General features: G+C 41.8%; 1 protein-coding gene across 1 annotated transcript in view; it reads right to left on the bottom strand.

Moving 5' to 3' along the window:
• Liprin-beta (liprin-beta 1) overlaps nucleotides 1-2,336 on the bottom strand; it is a 31,212-nt gene extending 28,876 nt beyond the window's left edge. Inside the window, exons 1-2 of the mRNA XM_019043800.2 lie at nucleotides 2,223-2,336; nucleotides 9-94 (exon numbers count right to left, since the gene is read on the bottom strand). The gene's annotated coding sequence lies outside the window, so the exon portion shown is untranslated. The remainder of the gene's footprint in view (nucleotides 1-8; nucleotides 95-2,222) is intronic.
• Between the last annotated feature and the right edge of the window lie 12,559 nt (nucleotides 2,337-14,895).

Genomic DNA, 14,895 nt, shown 5'->3' with positions numbered 1-14,895 from the left:
AAACTTACCTGTAGTCTTGAAGATGGCAGCATTTCTGTAGGGTTAAATGCTTGCGTTTGAACTTCAGATGCAAAATACGACTCAGAGGATGCCCCTGCCGATCAAACAGAAAGTAGGTAAGTGACATCAGGCACATCAAAGAACAATGGATATCAAGCTTAAAGGACCCTGCATGTAGACAAGGGATTTAACAGGGTGTCTAGTATTTTTTAATTTTGAAAAATCCTGATATTTTCCAGATTTTTCCTGATATTTTATAAAAAATTCCTGATTTTGTCATTCTGAAAATTCCTGATATTTTCCTGATTTTTGATGAGGCCTTCACTATACAACACAAGCGCTACGGGTGAGAAATTATCGGAAATGTTGGGGACAGGGACCTTTTCTATTTTCGTTCTGAAGTTAAGTTATGTTAAGTTCGGTTAGTATAAGGCCAGGCATTCAGTTATGTAACTTAGATCGGCACGTGTCACGCAACGTGACCGTTATGCAATCATTACTCAATCTTTATGTAATAACACCTATAAAAGCTCCAGTTCTTCAGCTTTTCAGTGAGTAGTCACCACAGTCTCATCCTGTCCACAGCTCCCATGCACGCCTGCTGTTTGGCTGCCCCTTCTTTCACTTAACTTCGTAAGGGTACGCCTGAAGTTTGGCTATCTTTGGCGCGCACGCCTGAGTTTGGCAGCTAGCTACTTCACTTTCTTTGCACGCCTGAAGTTTGGCTGCCACTTATTTACTTATGCTACTCCTAGGGACAGGATGACTGGTAGTAGGTAAACAAGATGCCTGGCTTGACTAGGCATACCCATTTTAGTTTCGTTATTTTTTCTTGGTTGTACAGTTCTCTGTGATGAAAATATCGCACGGCTTGATGCCAAATTTGATCTTCTGAGAGAGCCAAAAGCAAATAAATAGCGTTCACTTCAGGAAACAAAGACAGCGCGACGACACCTGGCAGGGTAGGCAAAAAGCAGTAAGACTTCTCCACTGAGGAGGTTCGCGTGAGAAAAATTCCTGATAAAACATCCGATTTTTCTGATATTTTCCGGTTTTTCCTGATGCTAGACACACTTCAAACACAATGTGAATTTCATTGTTATTTGGATTTTATATTAAACAGGACAGTCACATCTACATTGCAGAGTTCCAAAATCTTATCTCCTGTATTAATTTTTTAGCAGGGAATTAATCAACATCTCCGCTATAAAATGGTTGTAATTTTCCTTTCATATTAGTTTAAATGAAAATGCTGGTTGGTTTCCATCCCAAAAATTAAAATAGGAAATGAGATTTTGAAACACTGCAAAGTAGATGTGACTATTTTGCTTAGTTTTTTACTTTTTGCCCTGTAACGGTGCTTTGGCTTTAGTGCATGGGCACAAACAGCCACTAACAAGATATATGGTCAGTAGATAGCTAGATTATTGATTATTGGTGGTAGAAGAAACTAGGATGTTGATTATTTGCTTGGATTATTCCATGTGTGGATGTTGGGAGTGGAAGTTTAAACTTAAACAATTATTTTGTTGGAGCGGATGAAGCTGCTGACTGTTTTGCTTACCTCTAGCCATTTGATATCGTCACCTTCCAGGCAAAGTATCACAAGCGCCATGCGACGTTTAAAAATTTCCGCCGCCATTTTATTTTTTTACAGAGAAATTGTTCAACGAAGCTGTCCGAAAATTTCACTGAATTTTCTTTGTGCTGCCGATAAAATTTAGTGAAATTTCCAAACAGATTCAACCAACAATTTCTCAGTAAAGAAATAAAATGGCGGCAGAAATTTTTAAACGTCGCATGGCGCTTGTGATACTTTGCCTGGAAGGTGACGATATGATGTTCTATACATCCTGGCATCTTCTGCATTTGATAAGCTTTTAAGATAAAACTAAAGGCTTGATGGTTTTCTTCCCAATACCTAATAGTATATTCATATGAAAAAATAGTGCGAAATTTGAAAAAGGAACAATGTGGAATGCCTTCTACCTTCATGTCTGTTTCCCCTTTTCAGGTGCCTTCACATTTCTTCTGTGATCAGTTGATCACCCAATGGAGCACTTTTTACACCCCTGGTCACAAAAAACATCATGTTAAATGATGGCAGAATTTAGCTGGCACCAGGTTTCTCTGTATTGTTCGTAGTTCTTTCATGAGCAGGTAAGATTGGAACAAGATTTTTACAGTAAAAAGAATGGAGGAAAAAAATCAGTTGATGATACCTATAATTCCATCTATCTGATGAAGCGCAGCCTCCAACAGCTGACTGGCGTCGAAATTGTCATTTTCATCATTCTGATCACTGTCTTCGATTGCTTTCCCCATGCTTCTGCATCCTGAGAAAAAGAAAATGCAAAAAATAAATTTGCAACCATCATCCAGGGAGGATACATTTATCAAAGATGCTGAAATAGAGCAAAAGTCGGAGCAGTGAAACAGGAGAAAAACATGTCCATTTTTCGCTCCTTTGATTTAGCAAACTTTAAGACTTTTACAGAGTAGATGGATAAGCACGTGCAGGAGACAGCGATATAAGAAGTATTGAAAAAATAAATGCAATTAATTCATTGCTTTTGGTAACAATTGAACTGCAATAAAGTGGGTAGTAACATAAAATAATTCAGAAACAATTTGAGGAAAAAATGTATGACCGCAAATATGATAGTTAAGAAAAGGAGCCATCCAAAATAGGAAGGGGACGGCAGACATCTAAGAGGGAACTGTTTATTTGAATTCATAGATAAAAGTAATAGATATAGAAGACAAAGGAAAAATGGAACGATCCTTCAGAGGTACAAAAACTTCTCAACCACGCCACCGAGCAGGTGGCGATTGGTCGCTTGTGAAAATGAGAAGGCCCCACAAATGGTGATTAAAAATTGAATAATAATAATAAATAATAATGGCTGGCAGAATAGTCAGTGGTAAAAACACGATAAAAATCACAAGTTTTCTTTAGCAAAATCGCAGAAATTCATGCGTACCGAGTCTCAGAAAAAGTCATCTCTTGGAAATTCCTGAGGGAAGAGGGGTTTTCAGAAAAGGCAGGTCAATTTGAAAAGTGGGAAGGCTCAGGACTTCTTGCATCCTTGCAATCCTATCCTTGAAAATGAATGAAGGCGATAAGTATGTGATAGACTGGCGGCAACCCATGAGAGACCTTGTAGGTAGTTAGTCTATCATTTCCTGCCTTCGTACGTTAGAGCCACCCCTTCCGACTGATGAGATCCATCCATCTTTTGTTTATATTCTTCATCAGTTCTCATAATCAGCCTGCAGAAAGGATGAGTAAAAGTTAAAAGAGCCTCACTGGGCCAACCGGATGACAGCCACAAAAATGTTGTGAATCCGATCATACTATAGGAAACCAGAAATGTCAAAGGTTACTTGCAAAAAGAATGAGATAAAGACCTTTGAATACCAACAGAAATCAGATTAGCATAGATTTCTGCTTTAAACGGTGTGAAATTGATGCGACATTGAGTCTTACCATACAGTTTATTCAGATAAAATCACGGACAATCAGACTGATCAGAGCTGACTCTGTCCACAAATGAACTGTCCTTGCGAGCACAACACTGTACGACCAGCACGAGAATTTACGAATAAAATGCTCCTGCCTGCTCTACAAATCGCACTGAAACTTGAAAGGTCTGAATGAAAACGAGTACGTTTGCAAAAGAACAGATTTCTTCTTGCGGCAAAAGAACAGATGTAGGGTTGTATTCAAACAGAAGCAACAGGAGATCGGGCGCCGCCATGTTGAATCCCCCACTTCACTTCAGCTGGACGAATATCGAATATCGTATCGATGCGATTGTTCGAATATCGCACTATCGATTCTTTACCATAGCTTCTTACGGGGACACAGCTATAGTCGATCGTTCACGAAGTTTGGCCAGAAATCCGCCTCAACCACTGGACACCGTTTTTCTCGCACCGGCTCACTGAGGAGAAAGGCCGCGGCTAGAATTCTAACGATCAGCGACCTTTCTCCTCATTTTACTTTTAAACTTTCAATCTTAGAGGAAAATGTCATAGGACCCGAAATAACGGCCGTAAAATTTCCTATCGGTTCATTACACAAAATTTTCGAAAAAATAATTTTCGTGACCAAAAATAAGGGTTTTAAAAAGGGCGCAGGCAAAAATTCTTATGATCACCGACCTTTCTCCTCATTTTACTTTAAACTTTCAATCTTAGAGGAAAAGTTTCATAGGAACCCGAAATAACGCCGTAAAATTCCCGTTGAATCGGTTCATTACACAAAATTTTCGAAAAAATAATTTCACGTGACCAAAAATGAAGGGGGTTTGTAAAAAGGGCGCAGGCAAAAATTCAGGATGCAACCGACCTTCTCCTGCATTTTTACTTGTTAAACTTTCAATCTTAGAGGAATATGTCATAGGACCCAAATAACGGCCGTAAATTTCCTATCGGTTCATTACACAAAAGTTTCGAAAAAATAATTTCCGGACCAAAAATGAAGGGTTTTAAAAAGGCGCAGGCAGAAAATAGTTTATGATCACCGACCTTTCTCCTCAGTTTACTTGTAACTTTCAATCTTAGAGGAAAGATATCATAGGACCATAAGGCGGGGTTCTACGGGGGTGCCAGTTGGTGCCGGGCACCCCCAAGCAAAAATTAAGTACGGTTATCGGAACCGGAATTACTGGCTTTTACAGATTCTGTAGTTGCTCACACTGAGAAAAAATCCCAGCAAATAATTGAAAATGTTTAAACAGAATTAATATTGTTAGCTGTGTGTTTAATAATTCTACTGTTTTTTTCGCGTCTTCGTTGTTTTTCGGTTTCTCGTCCCCTTCGGAGCCGAGTCTCCGACATTTTCCACCGCTGGGCACCCCCAAAGCATGAGGTCAGAACCGCCTAGCAAAGGACCCATAATAACGGCCGTAAAAATTTCCCTATCGTTCTTTCTCTAAATTTTTCGGAAAAATGGACAGGCGATGAAAGGGAATACATCCAGAAGAATATCGACTCGGTGACCTGTAAGATCCACTCTGAATTTCGGTTCCTCCGCACTTCCCATAGGCTTCTTCTTGTTTTCTCGTGGCCCGGGGTTTAAGCTTCGTCTCGTATTGATGAAATACTTCTAAATGAGTAAAGGAGAAGATGACAATTTTAAGCTTAAAATGATTCAATATAATAATATAATTGAACGATCTGGGGACCGGTCGTGAATGCGTGATTGAGTTGGGGAAAATGCTTGGCCTGTGCAATGGCCGGGCCGCCATTTGCATTTCTTCAAACAGGTGGACGAATCGAATATCAAAATACGCGTCTCGTCTCGAATGCGATTATTCGAATATCGCACAATCGATTCTTTACCATAGCTTCTAACGGGGTCATAGCGATATTCGATCAATCACGAAAGTTGTCCAAAAAACCGCCTCGGCACTGACCGACTCCGTTTTGCATTGCGACGCACCGGCTCGAATGCCTGGCCCGCTCATCGCCTTATACTAGACTTGTTGCGTTGCGGCTATTTCACTCGTTCCTTCCTGGGGATCTCGTGCTAGACTATGAAGTATTCCTTGGTTATTTTGATCGTAGAATTATTCGTTTTTGACCTTACTTTTCTTGATATAATGACGAAATACACAATTTTACGCGTTCTTTCAAACTTTTTGTAGAAACATAAAACTATAAGTTACTCACAGATAAATTTTACTCGTTCTTGTGGGCATTTCGTGTTGAGACTCGATATCCAAGGGGATTTTTGATCGTAGAATTCATTTTTTACCTTACTTTTGTTGATTTGCTGACACAAACACATGATCTCGGGGATAAAAATGAAGGGTACTCACCGATTAGATTGCACTCGTCCTGGTAGACATTTCGTGTTGAAACTACGGAAACTAATGGTATTTTGATCGAAAAATTCATTTATAACCAAACTTATGCCAGTATATCGTCACCTTCCAGGCAAAGTATCACAAGCGCCATGCGACGCTTCAAAATTTCCGCCGCCATTTTATTTTATTACAAAGAAATTGTTGGTTGAATCTGTTTGTAAATTTCACTGAATTTTAACGGCATCGCAAAGAAAATTCAGTGAAATTTTCGGACAGCTTCGTTGAACAATTTCTCTGTAAAAAAATAAAACGGCGGCGGAATTTTTGAAACGTCGCATGGCGCTTGTGATACTTTGCCCGGAAGGTGACGATATATGATGACACATAATTGGGGGGGGGGGGGGGGGGGTGGCAAGCGGTCCGGATAAGCAAGGCAAGCACTGCTTGCCCAAATATTTCAGAAGAAAGAGGAAAATTACAAAATGTATTAGTAAGTAAATTTCATTAAAAACAGAAAGAGAGAGAGGCAGAGTTACGTATGCAGCAGCCACGCGCAGCTTGCGAAGGGCTGATGAGCGAAGCGCCCAGCGCCAGACGACGTGCGCGTGCGCCAGACTGCTCGGCGCGGCGGCGGAATCATGGCGGGCGGGGCGGGGAGAGCGGTACGGAACGAGTAGCAAAGGTCGACATCGGCAATGGTCGATTCGTGGCGAACGGTCAGAGGTCGATTCGCGAACGGTCATACGTCGATGCCCGAACGCACCGAACCAATCGAACCTAGTTCACCATTGTGCATTTTCATTTTATTTTACTTTTCATTTTATCGTTTGTTGCAAATGGAGCATTATGTATAGGCTGCTTGTCCTTGCCGTGGACGACACTAAAGACCTCTAAGTTTAAGTAGCTCTCTTAGCAGAACGAGAGCCATAATGGATCAGGAAATTCCATCAATGGTTGTAAATAAAACTAAATTTATGCTTTGTTTCTGACCCTTAAAGTAGATACCTAAGTAAACAGGTCTCGATTTTTAATTTGACCACGACTGATGAGCAATAAAAGCCTAGCGTCACCATTAATGTCTTCCTTCTCTTCATCAGAGAAAGGCTATGTCCAATAATAGACTTAATTGAAAATGAACTTTGGAGAAACGTTCTCCTCTTAATTTTGCACCATGATTTGAAGAGAAAGGTCTTCAGGATTTTTCCATTCTGATACTTGGAGGGAATTTAAGTTTTTTTAATATCTTTTCTAATAAGACCCAGCTGGGGCGCTAAGTGGCTTTTTTTATTTATTTTTATCTTTTAATGTGATTAGACATACACATCAATGGTGAACCTAGAAAAATTTCCATTGTGCAAGGAATATGGATTGATAGCATCTCAGAATCGGTGCATTACATGCAATTTTTCTTCATGTACTGATCCGTTATGCTTCAAAATAGTAAAAAATTTAAGAACATCTGAAATGATGCAACTGCAGATAGGATTGTGGTTAAGTGATGTCACCTTCATTGTGCATCCCCTTAAAATGGAAGGATTTAGAAAATGAACTTCAAATTTCTTCAATGAAAGTGGAAAACTCTTATGAAGTTAAGTGTAAAAATCAATGTCTCATTTCTGTGTTTTCAGAAACAAGTCGCGGTGAAAATCCCTATTTTTTTTTTTAATTTCATGGAAAATAAACTTGATTTTTCTCGTCTTTGAAAGTATCATGTCCTACCGCGATGTGCAAAAAGAATGCTCGATAGGTACCTATGTCATAACTTTTTCCATGTTTGAATTAAAATGTTCCGATTAGGACTAGTGTGAGAAGTTCCAGTTGTACTTCTTTGAGGCTGGGCCTCAGCCGGCTCTTTCACTTTTGCAGTCAAGTATACTTAGTGTTTCATCCTCTTATCTTTTTGTGTTCGTGTTTTCAGCACCCTGTCTCTCTTTAGTAGGGAGCCGAGGCACCCTTCTATGACTCAGTCTTGTCACGTTACAGTATGAGGAACTGCGCAAAAGCAGATTGAAGCAAAGGAAACTGTGTCGGTAGTAAATTCTAGGTATCCTACATGAATGTATTTATTTCCAAGTAACTCCTGTGGGTAACAAAACGTTGGCTTCCACATCAAGAATAAAGTTGTCAAAGTAGAGGCTTGAAAGCAACTTACAATGAAGTAGATGTAAAGACCTGTGATATTAAAGCGTATTAAAGGTCATAAGGAACTTTACCATCGAAGAAATCTTCAGTCATGGCGACTATGACCATGGAGCAGAGACGTTTCCCTCGCTGTATGAGAAAATCTGCCATTAAAGTTTTTCAAGAACAAGAAAAGCTACAGTTTCATCTGCATTTTTCATCAACTTGGTTCTCAAGAAACCTTCAATGATCAGACGCAATGATATGCTCCTTTGGCGTGGTAGCGAGTGGAGATAATCTATGAACTGCTGAAAGACTACTTTTTCCTCAAAAAGTGGATTTTTCCACCTACCTACACGAAAGTCGTAGAATGTCCACTCAATTAGGGCTCAGACTGAAAAAGAAATTAATTAATTAATTTAAACTGACTCAAAAACACTTCCGGATTGAACAGCTTCGATTAACTTCCCACCGTTCCGACAATGAACAGCAGTGGCTAGGCAAGAAATTACTACTAACAGACACACTGCCAAAAAAATAATTTATCCGACGACATGCGAAAATTTATTCAGTGAAAAATATTAGACATTCTTGACTATTAAATAGGTAGATGTACTATCACTATTACTAATGTCCTCAAAAGGGGTTAGTTTAATGAGAAACAATAACAAACTCGTCCGAACTCGCCCCGGCGAATGTTCATGACATTCGCGGCAGTTCGCGGAACCATTCGACTCGTTCGCTTCGAGTCGACGACTGCCCTTTTTTCGAATTCGACTTCTGCCGATGTCGACGATTGAACTCCGCTCGCGGTACGTTCCTATAGTCCGAGCGCCTCGCTGCTTTTGCCTCCGATGCGCTGTCCTGTTGCATCTTCCCGTCGCGGTTGCGATTGCTCCCTCCGAGCCAATTGTGTCCTCCATTTCAATACTATGCCGCTCACTTGGATCAACTTGGTGATGAATCAGACAATTCTCAAGCATGTTTATTCGTAAAGAGATGTTTTTTTGAAGAGTAAAATAACTCAAAAAATTCTGAACGCTGTGGAGTAACGACTAGATATACCTCAAGTAAGTGGCAAATGGAAATCATAAGTAAGAGAGAATGAAATAAAACCATTGTTTTTCAGGACGTTCCATCAGATTTCAACCGAAAAATAGAGTAAATTGAGGTTCGCGAGGATCTAAATTTTAACAATTGTCAAAGGAGGTTCCCTGAGGAGGGGAAGGGGGCTAGGCTACGTTGAACCCCCCCCCCCCCCCCCCGATTACGAACGCTAGAGCTTGCCCTGTCACTAAACCCACCGCACACCACGAGGGGGGGGGGGGGGGGGGCTATTTTCAAACTTTTAGTATCAGAGTGAAAATAAATTATTCAAAGATAGATTTCACTAGTTCCGGTTGAAAATGCACGTTGAATTGTTGATATACTAATTCAGGGACATCATTCCTATGATTTATCAACTTGGTTTTCAATCGTTTGGCTTTTAGTCGTTTTGTAACCCACGGCGACACGACTACTCCTTTTATCGTGAAATCACCCTTTAAGTGATGTAGCGTAATTTCGCAACACGCACCTGCAGGAAGAAATGGGAGAATGAATGGAATGCGGAACTGAGGGATGCGGCCCGCGCCCGCCCCGCGCGCCGCCCGCAGGCGCAGGGGGGAAGATGGGGGGAAGCGGAGGACGAATCGGCTTAGAAAAATGAGGAAATCCGGCGGATTGGAGCAAGGCTCCTGTAGAAATAGCTCTGGACGGATGAGCGACTCTCCTCCCTCTCCTTCTCCTCTCCCGTTCTCTCCCTGCTCCCTTTTCTCCATTTTCTCTCTGCTACGTTTTACTCCGCGAGCGCGGTCCTGCTCTGCCCGCCTGCGCCGCGCCGGTGCCTCACCTCACCTCTACCCCTTGCCCCTTCATCATTGCGTTCCCCTCTCGCTCTCCTCCAGGTTCGGTAGCTGGTGCGGTCCTGCGTCGCAGGATTCTCTCTCTCTCTCTTCGCCGCGCCGCGCCCGCGCCGCATGCCGCTGTCGGAAGCCAAGCGCGGCAAGCGCCCAATAATTATTTGCTGTCTTCTATTCAGTATTGTTTCCCACATTCTTAGCCATATTTATTAGTTGTTTCAAAGTATTTTGTTCGGCAAACACTGCGAAGCTAATGGACGCCACGTCACTGATACAATCAGTTGGATTCTCATTTTAAAACTTGATACAAATACAGTATTTTCATCGTAGAAGTCAATTTTGGCCTTACTTTTGCTCGTTTGACCAAAATTTATCATTCGTGGAGTTTATGAATTGTTGGTCGGGGTTAGAAAAAAGCTGTTATTCTAGCTTAAAAATTTTGGGCATTTAATGGAGAGAACATTAAGTAATACTACATTTTCTATCAATACTTTTGAGTGAAGTGTTCGTTACCTATATTTGTCCGCCCTTTTGCATTGGTTTAAGAGTTACCTTACCCATGAGTCTCCAAAACACACTACTTCCTGGAATTGTGCTCTTCTCAGCCGACTCTCATATTGGGTCTAGTAGAAAAGGGCTGAAAAAGAGTTGCCGTTGAATAATAAAAGGCATCGAAGGGTGGAAAAGGGTAAGTATAGAGATGGTATCAAAATGACTCAAAAGGTAGTAGGAGGGGAAAGAGGCAGTTTTAAGGGAGTGAGATTGGGCTGAAAAATCGCGTATTGATGTGAATCAATTAACATAAGTAAGGTCAAAAATGGGATTTTCGATGAACTTACCATCAGGTATATCAACAATTCAACGTGCATTTTCAACCGGAACTAGTGAAATCTATATTTGAATAATTGCTTTTCACTCTGATACTAAAAGTTTGAAAATACCCCCCCCCCCCCCCCCCTCGTGGTGTGCGGTGGGTTTATTGTGTCAGGGTAGGGATGTCGATACTTATCCGATACTTGCAAAGTATCGATACTTTCGATCGATACTTAACGATACTCGGCATCGATACTCCACGATATCGATACCATGCAGTATCGATGCCAAGACCCCAGTATCGACGGTATCGATACTTAATCTGATTTGGCCATGAAGAAGGCCTCTTTTTCTTTTTTAAAAAATTCTCTCCCCGCTATTTCACCTTCATGATGCACTGTGACAAACGACGGAGTAATCAAGTTTCTCAAGATGATTATACTTCAATAAAAATGGTAAAAGCTCAGTTCGATAACTGTAGTTAAGGGCTCAAAATAGTTGACTAAGGACGCGAACAGGGCTTTTTCGAGAGAGGCGTAAATCTGGCGGAATTTAACGGCCGACAGACATATGCACACTCAGAATCACGGCATAATTCAGAAATAGTATCGATGGTATCGATACCTCATAAGTATCGATACTTCAGCTCGATGATCGATACCGGTATCGATGCTTAGAGTCGATACCAGTATCGATACCGAGTATCGATACTTCCCTGAGTATCGACATCCCTATGTCAGGGCAAGCTCTAGCGTTCGTAATCGGAGAGGAGGGGGGGGGGGGGGGTTCAACGTAGCCTAGCCCAGCCCCCTGCTTCCTCTCCTAAAGGGAGCCTCCCTAGAAAATTGTTAAAATTTAGATCTTCGCGAACCTCAACTTACTCTATTTTTTGGATGAAATGTGATGGAACGTCTTGAAAAACAATATTTATTTCATTCTCCCTTACTTATGATTTCCATTTGCCACTTTATTTGAGGTATATCCAATCGTTACTCCACAGCGTTAAGAATTTTTTGAGTTATTTAAAGGACCCCTCACACCTCTTATGGGAAGCTGCACCACGACCGATTGCCTTCTGACTCATGGACTTCGATTCTCCTCAAGATGCTGATCAAAAGTTATAATTGCGCCAACTTTCTACGATGCACCGTTTTCGCAAAAAAGCTAACAAGGGGAACTTACGGACCTGCCGCCTCCGATTGGGCTGAATTTTTTTTTACAGACTCTATGGACCAATTCTAGAGGTCAATTTGAGCCGTTTTCCCGAATGCGCAATAGGAAGGGCGTAAAAAATTCCCAAAAGTTGCGTTTTCGGCGTGTGATTTGGTCGTGCGGCGCGTGGCAACACTGAAGCAGCCTCTAGTACCGCTTTATCGGCCTGAAGGTTTCAGCGGAGTCCGGAGCCCTACTGCACACGTACTGGTTCCATGATAGTGATGTCCCGGGTTCGATCCTCGACTTTTTATTTTCCGCATGATCACGTAACATTTTATTTTTAATTCTTCATCCGCATTTATAAATCAAGCAGTTCCGATCACTATCCCCCCCCCCCCCCCTCATTTTACGTACATTTTCCCCCGATATTTATTCACATTGGCCACATATAATCGTATGAAACTTCATTGATATAAATTAATGAATTAAAAAGCAAAGGGCTAAAATAATGTGTTTCTTGATGACCCTTGCATGCACATGGGTTTGGGGTTGCTCTTCGATTTATTTACACATTACATATTTTTCCAGGAAAACATTTGAAGATAATGTAGTAACAAATAAGGTTTTCTTTTGCTTTTTAATTCATTAATTTATATCAATGAAGTTTCATACGATTATATGTGGCCAATGTGAATAAATATCGGGGGAAAATGTACGTAAAATGAGGGGGGGGGGGGGATAGTGATCGGAACTGCTTGATTTATAAATGCGGATGAAGAATTAAAAATAAAATGTTACGTGATCATGCGGAAAATAAAAAGTCGAGGATCGAACCCGGGACATCACTATCATGGAACCAGTACGTGTGCAGTAGGGCTCCGGACTCCACTGAAACCTTCAGGCCGATAAAGCGGTACTAGAGGCTGCTTCAGTGTTGCCACGCGCCGCACGACCAAATCACACGCCGAAACGCAACTTTAGGGAATTTTTTACGCCCTTCCTATTGCGCATTCGGGAAAACGGCTCAAATTGACCTCTAGAATTGGTCCATAGAGTCTGTAAAAAAAAATTCAGCCCAATCGGAGGCGGCAGGTCCGTAAGTTCCCCTTGTAAGTGAAGATTCAATTATTTGGCGATAAAAAGCCAGAAAGATTCCTCATTTCAGTACTCGAGTGAACAAATCAGGGGAACTCCCGCACCGACCGGCAGTCTTATCTCGGATTCCGCACGCCGTTTTCCTCGACCACCCATCGTGAGGAGCATATGAACAGGAAAATGAGCGTCAAACGGACGCATCGAGAGCGGGAGGAGGGGGATATAGCCCTAGAGTCGGCAGGTACAGATAAGAAGACGGACACGCGCTAGGTACGTATTTTCCTTATTTAAATCGGGCCTGTTCTCAAATGCTTTGTTCTTTTTTATTCATAGTCGCCGAATAATTGAATCTTATTCACTTAGCTTTTTTGCGAAAACGGTGCATCGTAGAAAGTTGGCGCAATTATAACTTTTGATCAGCATCTTGAGGAGAATCGAAGTACATGAGTCAGGCAATCGGTCGTGGTGCAGCTTCCCATAAGAGGTGTGCGGGGTCCTTTAGATCTTCGCGAACCTCAACTTACTCTATTTTTCGGATGAAATGTGATGGAACGTCTTGAAAAACAATATTTATTTCATTCTCCCTTACTTATGATTTCCATTTGCCACTTTATTTGAGGTATATCCAATCGTTACTCCACAGCGTTAAGAATTTTTTGAGTTATTTAAATTTCTCAATAAAACATCTCTCTGCGTTTTAAACATGCTTGAGAATTGTCTCATTCATCACCAATTTAGATCCAAGTGAGCAACATTTTATTGAAATGGAGGACATACATGCTCCGGGGAGAGCAATCGCAACCGCGACGCGACGACGAGAAGAGCGAACAGGACAGAGGACAGCGCATCGTTTCTCATCAGAGGTATCAGAGGCAAAAGCAGCGATCGCGCAGCGAAGGGCTCGCGCTCGGACTCGGACGGAACGTACCACTCTCCCCGCCCGCCGTGATTCCGCCGCCGAGCCGTCTGGCTCTTGGCGCCTGGCCATGGACCAATAGAATAAATAAGGACTCCCAACTCCCTATGCTACCCTGTGTTAAAAACCGTTAACGCGCGCTCGCAGCGAACCTGGCAGAGGGTGCGGCGAACTAACGCCACAGCGGTCCACGATCGTACCTCTATAGTATGTTATTCCATGCAATGTTCTTTGTTTATCTATGATTTATTTATTTGTGTAGATACTTTAATACATTTTACTTTCGCAAACTAATGAAATTGTATAGATACATACCTTCGGCAGAGGTCAATGCGAAAGACTTTGATGTGAAGTATCTTATCAGAACACGAGCAAAGATGATTCAGTCAACTTCTGACGCAGAATCAAAGAGACTTGCTAATAATCAAATTAAAGGTAATGCTTGAAGTCAAGTATCTTTGATTTTGTGACACTCAGTTGATTTTTATCAGTACAACACTATTTCTCACTAAAAAGATTTCACTTAACAGAGCGGCGCCTTCGGCTAAAAGTACAATCCTGATTCCTGCTGCACACTACATACACACTTCCTTTGGCTTTCTCAACAGCAGTTGCTGCTGAGTAAAACGGTTAGAAATAACACTTCACATTAATACCAGTTTATGTACACGAAGACTGACGAAGATTGAAATGAAAATGGGAAACTTTTCACACTAAACTCTTCAAAACTGCAGGGCGACCACGAGGATACGAGGATCTAGAAACTTCTATGAGCACTACTGAGTGATAAGCCTAAATAGGTGGTGCATGGAAATATAAACAGGAAGACCCAATCATCGGTTTAGTTCACTACACCCTCTGCCAGGGAGCGCTGATGTCAGCGCTAACCGGAGTTGGGGGTCCTTATTTATTCTCTTGGTCCATGGCCTGGCGCTTATAGCCCATCGCAACGGACACTGCTCTCAGGCCCCCGCAGCGCGCTGCGCCATAACCGCGTTCGCTTAGCCGCTTTCCTACCTTGGTGGCTGCTTTAAGTATACGTATCTGTCTCCTTCTCTCTCTCCCTCTCTCCCCCCTT

Source organism: Bemisia tabaci, chromosome 10 (assembly GCF_918797505.1).
Source record: "Bemisia tabaci chromosome 10, PGI_BMITA_v3".
NCBI classification, from domain to species: Eukaryota; Metazoa; Arthropoda; class Insecta; order Hemiptera; family Aleyrodidae; genus Bemisia; species Bemisia tabaci.
The sequence above is the reverse complement of the archived record's forward strand: the minus strand, read 5'-3'. Positions and strand labels throughout refer to the sequence as shown.